This window comes from Prionailurus bengalensis, chromosome E2, assembly GCF_016509475.1.
Source record: "Prionailurus bengalensis isolate Pbe53 chromosome E2, Fcat_Pben_1.1_paternal_pri, whole genome shotgun sequence".
Taxonomy (NCBI): Eukaryota; Metazoa; Chordata; class Mammalia; order Carnivora; family Felidae; genus Prionailurus; species Prionailurus bengalensis.
In genome coordinates, this window is record NC_057352.1 from 61351148 (window position 1) to 61365048 (window position 13901).

Sequence of the window (13901 nt, forward strand, 5' to 3'; positions counted from 1 at the left end):
CTCTCCGACAGACCCCTGTCCAAACCCGCCCCCCTCTGGGAGCCACACCGGAGGTCCACACCTGTCTTAAGCCCCCAGCGGCAGGGAGCGTCAGAAACAACACTTCGGCGTCCGGTGTTCTGGTGGGCAGTGGTAGGCCGGGCCGAGGCCAGCGCTCTTGCGCTCCCCAAAGGTTTCACAGCAGCAGCAGCAGAGGGGGCTTCGCTGGGGGGCCCCGGGCCGGGCAGACAGCTCTGCCCCACATCAGCTGGTGCTCGTGTGATCCAGGTGCCAGCTGTGGGGCGTCAGGCAGCACCTGCCTCGGGCTCCGTAGCGTGGGCCACCCAGACCCCACCGCAGGCTCTGAGAGGGTCTGGCCGGGGGTGGGGGGCTGCTGAGTGAATCCGCGCCCCTGGGCGGCGGATGCCGGGGGATCCCTTTCCTGAGGTCCCCGTCGGGGAGCGCCTGCCGGGGACGTGCTGTGTGACCCGGGGCGGGTTTTCTGACCTCTCTGATTTGTGTCCTCACCTTACAGTCAGACCGACGGTGCCTTGCAGGCCGGCCGAGGGAAGCCGCACCCCGGGCCAGGAAGGAGTCTGGGCTGGATTTGCCCCCCCCCCCCGCCCCCTCTACCCCGTCCCCTCCCGCAGCCTGGGGAACAATAGCTTCCATGTCCCCGTTCGCAGGGCTGCCTGCTGCCTGGGAGACCGTCAGCGATGCCCCCGGCACCGTGTCCCCCTGGGGAGGCTGCGCTGGCCTGGGGGGCAGGTGCACCCCTCTCCTCCACCGTGCCGCCTGGACCCTCGCACCAGGGGCAGAGGGGGCCGCACCCGAGGAGGGGTCTGCCCACGTTCTCTCAGACGCCAGTCCCAGTTGGTGAGCCCAAAGGGGGCCACACCTGATTCCTCCTGACCCACCAGCTCTATAGCTGGGGAGGGGGTCTGCACGCACCGAGGCCTCTGACCAGGGCTCTGGGCCCTGGGCCCTGTGGCTCCCGCTGCCCGGTACTATCCACACCGAGGCTCCTCAGGCTGTGAGAGAGGGGACCCCAGCTGCCTCAGGGACACCCTCTGGCTAGGAGAGGCCATCAGGGTCGAGCAGGGACCACCACGTCCTTGTCCCCGCTGCCTGGGAGGGAGCTGAGGCCCATGTGGACAGGCTTCCGGCAGATTCCATCGCTAGTCTCCAGGCCCACCTCGGCCTCAACTCCAGGTGCTGAGCTGGCCCCCAAATCTGGAGGGCTTGACCTTGCCAGGCTGGGGACTGGAGGCGGACACAGCCTAGGGGGACTCAGGTGGGTCCCAGAAGCCCTCCGTGGCCTCAGCCAAAGCAGCCCTGTCTGTGGGCCAGCCCTTACGCCGCCCTCCGTGCAGATCACCTGCCGGCCACCTTGGGGAGGAGGGGGAGGGGCAGGGCCTCACCCGGGGTCACTTGGGGGGGCCAAGTGACCCGTCCAGAGCCTACCATCTCCAGGAGGCCTGGCCGCCAGGTGCCCCCAGCAACTGGCCACGGGGACCCGCTGCAAGGGAGGGTGCCCTCCAGGTCCGTCTCTGAACACTGCCCCTTAGGGGCCGAAGGGTCAGCGCTCAGGTCCGGCTCCAGCCCCTGGCCCCGCCTGCTGACCCCAGGCAGCTCACCCTCTGCCTCTGGGCCTCAGTTCCTTGTCGGACAGACCTACATGCCCCTCAGCCCCCCTCAGCCCCCGTGGTGGCATCAGCAGGCACACACCGTGCGGGGGACGGTCGTCTCCTCCGGGCGTAGGATGCACCCACTCCCGTCAAGGGCTGAGCACCCGTGAGCCGGCACCGCCGCGGGCACCAAGGGGATGGCAGCGAGCAGAGGGCAGAGGCAGCGGCCCAGTGCCAGCGGGGCGACATGACAAGTGAATGTGGGGACCCGCCAGACACCTCGTTTGCTGGTGAGAATCATAAACAGAAGGGGAAGATACAGCAGGGAGAGGAGGGTGAGGAGGACGGAGCAGGGCAGGTGCCTGAGGGGCGGTCGCAAGGAGGGGCCGGCAAGGGCGCAACGACCAGGGTGAGGGCGGGAAGCCCTGGGAGGGCCTGTGTGCAGGCGTGCAGTGATCCGACTGACTTTGTGTCATAGGCTCGCTCCCGCGAGTGACAGAGACAAGGCAGGTCCGTAAGTGCCCCGAGAAGCTGCACTGACGCCCGCCTGCACCCTGGGCAGCTGTCAGGGGCTGCCTGTCCGCCCCGGCGGGGGTTGTAATCGCTAACGCCCACTGCGCTCCAGCCTCCGCTGCAGAACAATCCATGTGAATGATCCGGAGCCCACAGAGTCCACGGGCCCCGTGGCCAGCCCAGGTGACGCCCCTCTTCTCCCCGGCCGCCGCCCCTCCCTTGGCTAACAGCACCCGAGGCCTCGTCCAGAGCGGATGATCCCAGAGGGAACACGGACGGAGAGTCCTGGCTCAGTGGTAACCCGTTCTGGCCTCCCCCCGGGGCCACGCTTCCTGGCTGTGCCTCCCCTGGTCAACCGTAGTCACGGAAGTGAAAGTGTGAGAAAGCCCCCGCGGCCGGCTGCTGAATCAGGTTAACACGGATGCCTCTCTCTGCAGTCAAGATACCTCGAGAAGTGAAAGCCTTCTTTGCCTCCTCCAGCTGCCCTCTTGGGACCACTTCCTCCAGGAAGCCGGCCTGGATTGCACCCGGCCAGCAGCTCTATCTTCCTAGGCTCAGATTCGGGGTTCAGTGGGTGGGGAGGACATGGCTGGTTGGTGTCCTTTTGTTGGCCTGTCTCAGGAGGCTTGTGGCACGGGGACCGCATGGGCAGCGGACACACATGTTCCAGCAGACACTGAGGGCCCCAGGAGCAAAACGCCCCACATTTACTGGGGGAGGAAGGGGTCCTGGCTTTCCCCAGGGGTGGCCTTCCTCTTTGTCCTGACATAAGCCTCAGGGGACTGCAGGCTCTGCCCTTGGAACCAGGCTTCCTGACCGAGTCCAGGGCTCCTGTGTGTCCAGAGTTTCGTGCCCCGGAGGCTGGCTCCGGAGGGCCACCCAGAGCGCCTCGGGGGATGCAGGGGGTGGGAGGGACAGGTGGGTGTGTGTCCTGAGGGCTTCCCGGCCCCTTGGACGACCACAGCCCCACTGCACTCCCTCTCCTGGGCTCTCTCCCAGCTCCTTCCCCTCTGCCCTTCTTCGCCCCTGCTCAGGGACATCGGCCCCCAGACTGTGTTTAACCTTTGCTCTGTTTAACCTTTGACCCTTATTAAAGGTCATCAAATCACCCTTCTCCAATCCCTCCGTGGTGCTGCTGGCTTCCTGCCAGGCGGTGGCCCTGGGGCCGGCTTCCCTCCCTGAACGGACCCTGCATCCGTCTGTAGGGTCAACAGAGCCAGCTCAATCGCGCCTCCGCTCTGGCCTGCTGGGTGCCCCTGGGAACCTCGGTATCTTTTTCTGTGATGGCGGTCGCCATGACATGCGGGCTGGCAGGCCCCGAGCCAGGGTTCCCGGCACTGCGTGTTCGAGACAGGAACAGGAGGCGGGAGATGGGACCTGTCGCCTCAGGTCTCGGTGGGGTCTGAGCGAAGGGAAAAGCCCCTGCGGGAGGGCCGCCCTGCACACGGGGACGATACCGACAAGATCGAACAGCAAAGTTGCCAACGGTACTTTGTGCACAGACGCAGATGGTCACAGCCGTGTCACAGGTCAGGCGGTCACTGCGGGGCTCAGCCCGGGCCCTCATCGCGGAGAGGGGCTTTCGCGCATACTCCGACCCCGATGCCCTGGGCACCCCGTACACATCTATCGGTGTCCTGACGGTCCCCACAAGCACGGCCAGGGGCCACGGCTGAGTGACAAGAGGGATGCTGGGGGCTTGGGACAGAGACGGCCTTGCTCCCCGGGAGGTCGTGCGGCCACATCCTGACCACAGGCCGTGATAGAGATGGGCAGTACGGGCTCTGGGCGCCTTTCCCCAAGCCTGCTGCCTGGATACAGATGGGACGGTTACAGGTCTGGTCACCTGGACTGGGGGGCCCTGAATCCAATGACAAGTGTCCTTACAGGAAAGGAGAGGACATAGGGACACAGAGGAGAAGCCACATGAAGACAGGGGCAGAGATGGGAGGGACACAGCCACAGTTGGAGGAGGCAGGGAGGACCCTCCCCGGGAGCTGGAGGAGGGGGCTCGGCCCCGCCCACACCTCGATTTTGGGCCCTGGGCCTCCAGACCTGGGGGCGGATAGATTCCTATTCCGAGCCCACTGGTCGGTGGCACTTTGTCATAGCGGTCCCAGGAGATTAAAACAGCAGGGAAGGGCATGCGGAGAAGAGCCGGTGGTCAAGGGGAAGCTGGAGGGGGCAGGGGGAGGACGAGGCCTGAGAGGGCGTGGTGGGGAGGAGGAGCCTCCCCACCGTGCTTGTGGGAACTGTCAGGACACCGATAGATTTGCACGGGGTGCCCCGGGCACACTGGGGTCGGAGTGTGCACGTGCTGGCTGTGGTGGCCTCTGGACCCTCCCCACCCTGGACCAGGTGGCCCACGGCTGGACTCTGCCGGGCTCCAGGCTCAGGACGGCACCTTCTGTGGGATCTCACCCAACCCCCACTAACCACCCAACACCAGCCGCATCTGCTTGGACGCCTCTAGGGATGGGATGCTCATTATCTCCCTGGTCACACGAAGGCTGAAGTCTGCCACCTGGACCCCACGTTGTCCCTCCCCAGTGATACCAGAGCAGGCTCGACTCAGTTTCTCCCCCAGGTGGTCATGGTGAATTGCCCCCAGCCTCCTCTGTTTCAGGCCAAATTGGAGTGACTTCAATGCTCTGTCCTGGCCCTCCTCTGCTGGGTGTCCTGGGTCCCATCTCTGGTTCCTGTCGGGGGCACAGCCACCTGACCCTCAGTCTCCCCGTCTGCAGAGTGGGCTTGTTGGAATGGGGCCTGCACATACAGTAGGCGCCTAATAAATCTGAGCGAGGTAAACACTCCTCTTTCCCACTGCACGCTCAGGTCTCCCCTGCCCTGAGCGGGTCTACCACCCGTGGGGTCACCGTGGGGTCCGGACCCATCCGGTCCTCCACCACAGCAGGGCTGCGGAGGGCACCGGGTCCCCAGCCAGGCTGCTCGGCGCCTGCCCGGGGCTCTGCGGCGGGATCCGGCGGCCAGAAGGGCCACGCCGTCTGCCTGACCTCGGCGTGCGCCTCCTGCCAGCCGGACAGCCACGGCCACGTTCAGAGGTGTTCGCTCTCAGGCGGAAAGGCTCCGTCCTAACCCTTCAGAAGGTATCACCAGCCGTTGTTGCTTTCATACTTTAGGGCCACTTAACGTATTTTGGGGTCTCCGAGGTTTTCATGGATTCTTGGGGTGCCTGTGGGCCCCAGAAACTGCACGGTGGAGCCGTGCTCCCCACTGGCCTGTCCTAGACCCCGAGACCCCCCAGGCCCCAAGGGCTCCCCCAGCCGGCCTGCGGTCCCTCCAGCATTGCAGAGCCCTGGGGGGGGGGGGCGGTAGGGGGTGGGGTCTGGGGCGGCCTGAGGGGTTAGGACGTGTCCCAGCCTGGCTGTGGCCGTCCTGTGGAGCCGGACGATTAAGAAAAGATGGGCTGTGAGCTCGTAAAAGCCAGAGTACCTCGGGGCTGGGACTCCCGTGCCCACACAAGCCGGAGCCCAATAACACACTGGCCAAACACCCACCGCCCCGGGGAGCCTCCCACCCCCCCCGCCCCCCCCGCCCCGGGGGAGCAGTGAGCTTGGCACGCGCAGTGACCGCGGGGTCGATAAACTGATGGCTGGGATTCTGCATGCGACCGTCCGCCCCGGTGCCCGCGGCCCACCGGCACCGTGGAGGCACTGCTGCCTCAAACTCCTTCCTCGCGCGAACGCCCCCGCCCCATCCAAACACAACACAGCCCGAGGCTCGCACGCGCACCTGCTGTCTGTCCTCTCCCTCCGCAGCCCGGGAGGAGCTGCGTCTTGGCTCCATCAGGGAGCAGGAGGACAGGCTTTGACACTCGAGGACCCTGAGGCCCAGGCGAGGACGCGGCGGGTGGCAGGGCCCGGCTGCTGGTTCCCAGACAGTGGCGGGGGGTGGAGGGGGGGCTGCCCCAGGAAGGGAAGGGGCTGTGTGGTGCCCACCAGGAACTTGACCGGACCGGAGCCACTGGGCAGCCTGAGAGGCAGGGGGACCATGTGCCAGGGCCAGCAACCTGGCACCACCCTGTAGGCGTCTTGGAGTCACCCACACGTGGGAGATGCCGTGGGCGCACTCCTCACCCTGTCTCAAGGCAGGCTTTCCCACACATGGCTTCGGGTGACCGATAGAGCCCGAATCAGGGGCTGGCCCTCGGGGCCTGGACGGCAGCACGTTGGGGAAGCAGGCTCTACAGAGGTGGCAGGGACATCCCTGGGTCGGGGTGCCGGGCCTGCGGGCCAGGGGCCCACTTGGCCTCTGGAGAAGGCTCCAGCAGCAGGACTTGGGGCTGCGAGGTCTGGAAGGTTACAAAGTTTCCTCGGAGTGTGGCCACGTGGCGTGGGCTGGGGAGTGGGGTCGCCTGCTCACGGCTGTGCCCCCCCAGTCTTGGGGTGAGCCAGGGGCTTGGCAGTGGGGGCCACGGGGTGGCGGGGAGGCCTGCCCATCACCACTTCTCTCTGGCACCGGCTCCAAAGGGCAGGGGTCTTGCCAGGGACGGCTCATCAGTGGGTACGGCGGTTGAGTCCTGGACCATCGCTGGAGCCCAGGGCCCTGGCCCAGGCCCTCTTCCCCGTGGCCCCAGTGTCCTCATCCCATCCCTAAGCCTCAGGGTCCTGCCAGGAGGACCGCACACCGCCTTCCTCACCAAGTCCCGGGACCCTGCCCGTGGGGGAAGACAGAGCCCACTCCCTCCTAGATGGGACTGAGCAGGCCCCTTCCAGCATCTGCCTCCGGGTGGGGCGCCCACACCCGGCCTGGCACCTGCCGGGCCCTCCGGGGCCACCTGTCCCAGCTGTGTGGGTTTGAGGTGAGTCAACAGAGCCAGGCAGGAGGCAGCCTGGAGATGTCACACTCTGACCACCTGCTCCGGCCCCCACGCCCCCCCCCCATCCCCTTACCTGGCTGCCCTTCCTGGGGACCCCGGGGCACTGAGCAGCCGGTGGACGCGGCGACGCTCTCCAGCACAGGGGGACGCCAGGGACATAGGACTGGAGGTGGGTCCGGGAGGCAGTCCTGGCGCCGGGCGACAGGCGAGCAGCCCTCTGGGGGCCGACGTGAGCGCCCTTCCTGACCTCGTGGGGCCTCGAGGGAGGGAAGAGGGCTGCGGCCGGCCTGGCTCTCCGGCAGCCGGCGGCCTCTGTCCCCCAGACAGCTCCACGCCTTCCAGCAGCCGTGCCCGCCGGCCTGGGGAGGGGGCGGGAGGCTGCAGGGGCTCATGTGACGCAGGGCGGGCCTGGGGAGGCGCCGGTGGGGGAGGTCTCCGTGCAGCCCGCGGCCCGGGCAGCCAGCTGTGTCACTGTGATAGTAGGGCCGGGGGCCGGGGAAGCGGCCTGCAGCTGTGCCCACCGCTTCCTCAACAGGAACCATCTGGGCCGGGCCCTGCCCGGCCTTCCCTCACGGCCATTCCGGTCTGACTTTCCAACAACTTCCTCCTACAGCCAGCCCGCCGACACCACACCCACCTGGAGCCGGACGGCCCGGACCGCCAGGCGCGCTTCCTCGACCGGGGCTGGGGGGGTAGTGTCCGTGCGGGCCGAGCCCCCGACCCCACGCGCCCCGTCCACCTGCGCCCCCCCGCCCAACCTTGGGCCTGGCTCCGCTCCCCCCCCACTGCCCTCGGCCGGGCTTTCCCCGCCTCCCCGCCCAGTTCCCCCGGGGCCGCTTCCCTGAGCGTTGGCCCTGCCCTGGAGTCAGACCTCGCCCTGCGTCCTGACCCCTGACCGGCCACCCCTCACCCCCCACACCCCCGGGGCTCTCCCTTGGCTGCCTGGGGCCTCCTGACCCCCACCCACTCTGAAAGGACCGCCGCAGGCCAGGTGAAGAAACCCCTCTCTGAGCGCGGCCTCCTGGCTGGGGGGGGGGGGGGGGTGCTCCTCAAGGAGACCCTTCCCCACTTCTCCATGGGCACCTTGCAGGGACAGTGACCAATTTGGATGGGATCTGCTGGGGGAATTAGAGCTGCTCTCCCAGTCTGAGGGCTTCCAGAAACCATGTCAGACCCTCTGTGTCCTCGGAGCCCCCTCCCCACGGGCACTCAGCAAAGAGGGTGCCAGGTACATCAGAGGCACTAAAAAGGCCACGTCCTGAAGGCGGCCACATATGTGGGGTGACGGCAGGAGAGCAGGTGGCCTTGTGAAGAAGACCCTGGGCCCCGTGCCCCCACACTGGCCCAGCAGTTGGCTCCCTTGGGGCCCAATCACGGCTGCAGGCTCAGCGTCGTCAGACAGGCCGAAGGGGTGAGGCCCGCAGACGCAGGGCTGGTGCACAGACCTCTGTGCTGTTTTCATTCCATTGAGTTGAGGTTTTCAGTAATGCCTGCACATGGTGAATACTGCAAGCCGTGCATAAGGGGTACAGCAAGAAGTCAGACCCCCCCACCCCGCTTCCTGGTGTGCTTCTCCAGAGCTCACGGCTGTCACAGTGGTTTTTTTTTTTGGGGGGGGGGTCCTTCTGGAATTGGTGCAGGGACAAGACCGTGCTGCCCCACGTGCACACGTCCTCCCCACAGGGTGGACAGCTCCCCACCCCCAGGGTTCAGGCGGGAAGGAGGGTCCTGCGAGCCAGCCGGTCCCTGGGCATCACCGTTGTCCTCACGGCACCCCCTCTCTGCTTCCTGAGCTCTGACTCGGGACAGGACGGAGGGTCCGAGGCCCAACCCGGCTGGTCGCCTCCTTGCTGTATGGTGGTGATGGCAGGGCCGGCCTGTTGCAGGGGAGGGCCCTGTGCACGGCCTGCCCCGTGGTCAGCACGCACGTGTCCGTGTTCCTGACCTTACCCCTGATGCTGCTTTCTAGACTGCACATGGCCAGGCCTCTCAGAGCCGGCAGAGAGAAAGACTCGGGGGCACAGGCCCCTGGGAAGGCGGCAGCTCGGCACCGGGTGGGGCCGCCCCCGCCCCCGGGCCAGGCAGATGTTCAGGGCTCACACCTGCAGAAACACCCCCCACAGATGCGACACTTCCACTTTCGGGAAGAAGCCTCTTGTCTGGCCTGCTTTTCTAGTGGTCAGGGCCGACAGGGGATGGGCTCCAAGAGGCCGGTTCGAGAGTAGGGGGTGGGGGCGGGCCTGGCCCTCTGACGGCCACCTTGGGGGCACCTGCCCACGCCCTGCCCCTGCGCCCCACCCCCGCCCCCCAGGCCAGGCAGTTGGTGCTTGTGGGGAAGCAGACGTTGGCTGTGGCTTTCAGAGCTGGGCAGCCGGCTGGGAGATAAGGAGCTGAAGAGGAAGCGGCTGCAGCAGCAGGGGTGCAGGAGGGGGTGGGGTGCCGGGCCTGCCTGCCCACCCCGTCCCCGTGCTGCTCCCTCCAGAGACCACTGCCATCTGACCTTCCCCCACTCCCTCCCTCCCTCACAAACACCCATGGGGCCACGTGGGGGTTACGCAGGTGCCCTGCTTTCTGGGAACCTATGGGAAACAGACGTTCAATCAATAAGTCCTCAATAGATGTGGCTCAAGGGAGGTGACTTGGAAGCTGTGTATGAAGGATCAATTAGGAGCTCCCCCTGGGGATGTTGGGGGAGAGCATTCCATGTAGAGGGTCCTGAGGCAGCCTTACCTCCAGGCTTTCGGGAATCTGCAGGAGGGCCAGAGAGGTAGAGGGAGGCCAGTAGGGGACTGTGGGGGAGTGACACTGGATGGAGGTGGGCAGGGAAGCCTGCCTGGCTGAGTGTATTATTTCTGCCTCCTTTTCTAGCCTGCAGGAGCCCCCATGACTGCTGGGTGGATGGATGGATGGATGGATGGATGGATGGATGGATGGATGGATAGGTGGATAGGTGGATGGATAGGTAGATGGATGGATAAATGGGTGGATGGATGGATGGATGGATGGATGGATGGATGGATGGAAGGATGGATGGACAGATGGATGAGTGGGTGAGTGGGTGGGTGGGTGGATGGATGGATGGATGGATGGATGGATGGATGGATAGGTGCATTGATGGATGGATAGGTGGATAGGTGGGTGGATGGACGGATGGAAGAATGGATGGATGGATGGAAAGGTGGATAGGTGGATGGATAGGTAGATGGATGGATAAATGGGTGGATGGATGGATGGATGGATGGATGGATGGATGGATGGATGGTTGGATGGATGGCTGGATGGACAAATGGATGGATGGATGGATGGATGGATGGATGGATGGATGGATGGATAGGTGGATAGGTGGATGGATAGGTAGATGGATGGATAAATGGGTGGATGGATGGATGGATGGATGGATGGATGGAAGGATGGATGGACAGATGGATGAGTGGGTGAGTGGGTGGGTGGGTGGGTGGATGGATGGATGGATGGATGGATGGATAGGTGCATTGATGGATGGATAGGTGGATAGGTGGGTGGATGGACGGATGGAAGAATAGATGGATGGATGGAAAGGTGGATAGGTGGATGGATAGGTAGATGGATGGATAAAGGGGTGGATGGATGGATGGATGGATGGATGGATGGATGGATGGATGGACAAATGGATGGATGGATGGATGGATGGATGGATGGATGGATGGATAGGTGGATAGGTGGATGGATAGGTAGATGGATGGATAAATGGGTGGATGGATGGATGGATGGATGGATGGATGGATGGACAGATGGATGAGTGGGTGAGTGGGTGGGTGGGTGGATGGATGGATGGATGGATGGATGGATGGATTGATAGGTGCATTGATGGATGGATAGGTGGATAGGTGGGTGGATGGACGGATGGACGAATGGATGGATGGATGGATGGATGGATGAATGGATGGATAGATGGATGGATGGATGGTTGGATGGATGGTTGGATGGATAGGTGGATAGGTGGATGGATAGGTAGATGGATGGATAAATGGGTGGATGGATGGATGGATGGATGGATGGATGGATAGGTGGATAGGTGGATAGGTGGGTGGATGGATGGATGGATGGATGGATGGATGGATGGATGGACAGATGGATGAGTGGGTGACTGGGTGGGTGGGTGGATGGATGGATGGGTGGATAGGTGGATGGATGGATGGATGGATGGATGGACAGATGGATGAGTGGATGGGTGTATGGGTGGATGGGTGGATGGATGGATGGATGGATGAGTGGGTGACTGGGTGGGTGGGTGGGTGGATGGATGGATGGGTGGATAGGTGGATGGGTGGATGGATGGATGAGTGGATAGGTGGATGGATGGATGGATGGATGGATGGATGGATGGACGGATGGATGGACAGATGGATGAGTGGATGGGTGGATGGGTGGATGGGTGGATGGATGGATGGATGGATGGATGGATGGATGGATGGATGGACAGATGGATGAGTGGGTGAGTGGGTGTGTGGGTAGATGGATGGATGGACAGATGGATGGGCAAGTAGATCAGTGGAAACATGATTCTATTCAAAGAATATGATTCTATTTACAGAAGGACTGGGGCCCACAAAGGTGATGTCCCCAGTTGCAAAGCTTTCAAAAGAGAGATATAGGTCACAAGAGGATATAAGTCCCAAACAAGTCAGGAGGGGGTGTGGGCAGCTCCACACGAACCAAGCTGGGCCAGCACTGTCTAGCCCAGAGCCCAGAGGGCTGCCAGTCTCGGCCTCAGGTCCTGAGTGACGTGTGGCCACACGGTGGTGGACCACAGCGATGTGGTGGACCATGTGCTTATTCAGGGCGGAACGGAAGAAGCTGGCCCAGGACTAACTGCTCTGCCCACCATGGCCCAGCTCAGGTCAGAGCCACAGGAAAGGTCCCATGGGCATGGCTGGATGGAGACGTGGACACTGCATACACGGGCAGGGCCCCGGGGGTCCCGGCCGCAGTTAGGTCCGGCGTACTCACTGGCAGCGTGGAGGGCCGCTTGTGGGAGCCGTGCCGGAAACAGCCCAGGAAAAGGCTGATCCCATCTCAACCCTCCTGGTGCCCTGGGCCCCTTTGGTGGTGAAACCCCTGGGCCTTGTCTCAAAATAATGTTTTTGAGAACACAAGCGCAGTCATAGAATCACAAAGGAAGCCCATTATGCCCAAATAAAGTTGTCTAAACGTTAAAAAATGCCTGAGGTGGTAATGCCTACGCTCCTTTCTTCCACCAAGAGATCGAAGCAGTGTGCCAACTGCATTCCGAAGAGTGACAGAGGGCACCAGGCTGGGCCCAACGGTGCCTGCGCTCCACCGCTGTGGCTGCAGAACCGGCAGGGGCAGGTGCTCCTGCTGGTGCCGAAGTCCCCGGCACGTGTCCCAGGCCTGCGTTCCGGCTAAACAAAATGCCACGTTTTGGTTAGAGGTTAGCGGACTGACCGCTCTGGACCCCCCCCAAATTCTAAGTAAAGAACGGCTGTTCTGGCTTGTCTTGAAGACCCCCCCCCCCCCACCGGCACGGCCGGACACTTCCGGCCTTGGGGAACCTGCCACAGGGGGGCTCCCGGAGTCAGAGGCCTCGAGGGTCACCCCCCCATCAGCTGTCTTTGCTGGGTGCTCTTGGGCCTCGGCTTCTGCGGCCGTGTCCCCCACGCAGGGCGCCGTGAGGATTCAGTGGAACGATTCACGTATAGGTTCTGCTCCGTCAGGGCTGGTGGTGGTCTCAGTGAGACGCCCGAGCTGGGAAGGGCCCGCTCAGGGGAAGGCTTGAGTGCCCCACCGCCATCCGGTCATGCCCACCTCCGACGGGACACGGCATCCCTAGAAAGCTCTCCCTAAACCAGCCCTCCGCTCGTTCTGTGTGATGAGCCACAGCCCCTGTCCGGGACAGCCGTCACAAGAGAGGGATTTCCTCTCGGCACGTGTCAGAGACCCTGCCCCCCACCCCAAGGTGTCTGCGGCTGCCTCCCCCTGCCCCCAGCCCCGTGGCTCCCAGCACTCCCACACCACAGCAGAAAGACCTGCCCAAACCATACTGGTTACCCCACTCCTCCTCTGAGACCTTCAGCGGCTGCCCCCAGGCCTCGAGACACAGGCCAGACTTCAGAGGTGACCTAGGAGACCCCCATGCTCCACCCCTCTCCCCTCGGTGTGCGTTTTTTCTCGTGGAACCGTTCCTCTCCCCGAGGGGCCTCTATCACCCCCAGCGTTCCCCAGCTCCTCCCACAGAACCTAGCCTCACCCAAACTCCTACGGATTCCTCAGAGCCCTCAGGAAGTGCCCCTGTCGTGCTGCCACAGGCCCTGGATGCCCCGTCACGGCATTAGCACATTGCCTTGTGGTTGCTGTGGGCCAGGCTTCCTGCGCCACTGGGAAAGCCCCAGGTGGGACCCACTCTCCTGGGCCACGGCTGTGTCCCTGGCAAGCGGCGCCGGGCTCCAGCCGAGTCTGACGGACGGCTGGGTGAATGACCACGCCCCTGTCTGAGCGCCTGTCCCCCGCCTTCATCTGTAACCGCCCCGGTGCGAGCTGCACCTTCTCCCCGTTCTGCACGCAGCTCCTAGGGAGACAGACGGGACGGCCCGCTGTCCTCAACCCTCACTGACTCCCAGCTCTCCGGCTGGGATCCCTGGGCCCAGGACCCCGGGTTGGATGCCTCCGAACACCATGTGCCGAGGCGGGGAGTCCGGCCGGGCTGCTCGGGGCGGGTCCCCGGAGCCCGGGGCCATGGCACAGAGTGTCCCCGACGGCGGGAGGGGCCCGGCTCGGTGGCCTGTGGGTGTGGAGCAGGGAGAGCTGGTCAGCTCGCTGCCTGAACTCGGCGAGCCTCCTCCCACCCGCTCAGAGAACAGGATGGGGACTTGGGGCCGAGCCTTGGTGAGGGCAGAGCATGAGGAAGGACACGATGCCAACGTGACGGAGTGGCAGCCTAGTCC

The 13901-nt window shown here is 64.2% G+C and overlaps 1 protein-coding gene across 2 annotated transcripts in view; it reads right to left on the bottom strand.

Moving 5' to 3' along the window:
* The window catches only part of CBFA2T3 (CBFA2/RUNX1 partner transcriptional co-repressor 3), an 80834-nt gene extending 73529 nt beyond the window's left edge, over positions 1–7305 (bottom strand). For both annotated transcript variants that reach the window (XM_043599889.1, XM_043599888.1), the window contains exon 1: positions 7034–7305. The gene's annotated coding sequence lies outside the window, so the exon portion shown is untranslated. The remainder of the gene's footprint in view (positions 1–7033) is intronic.
* Between the last annotated feature and the right edge of the window lie 6596 nt (positions 7306–13901).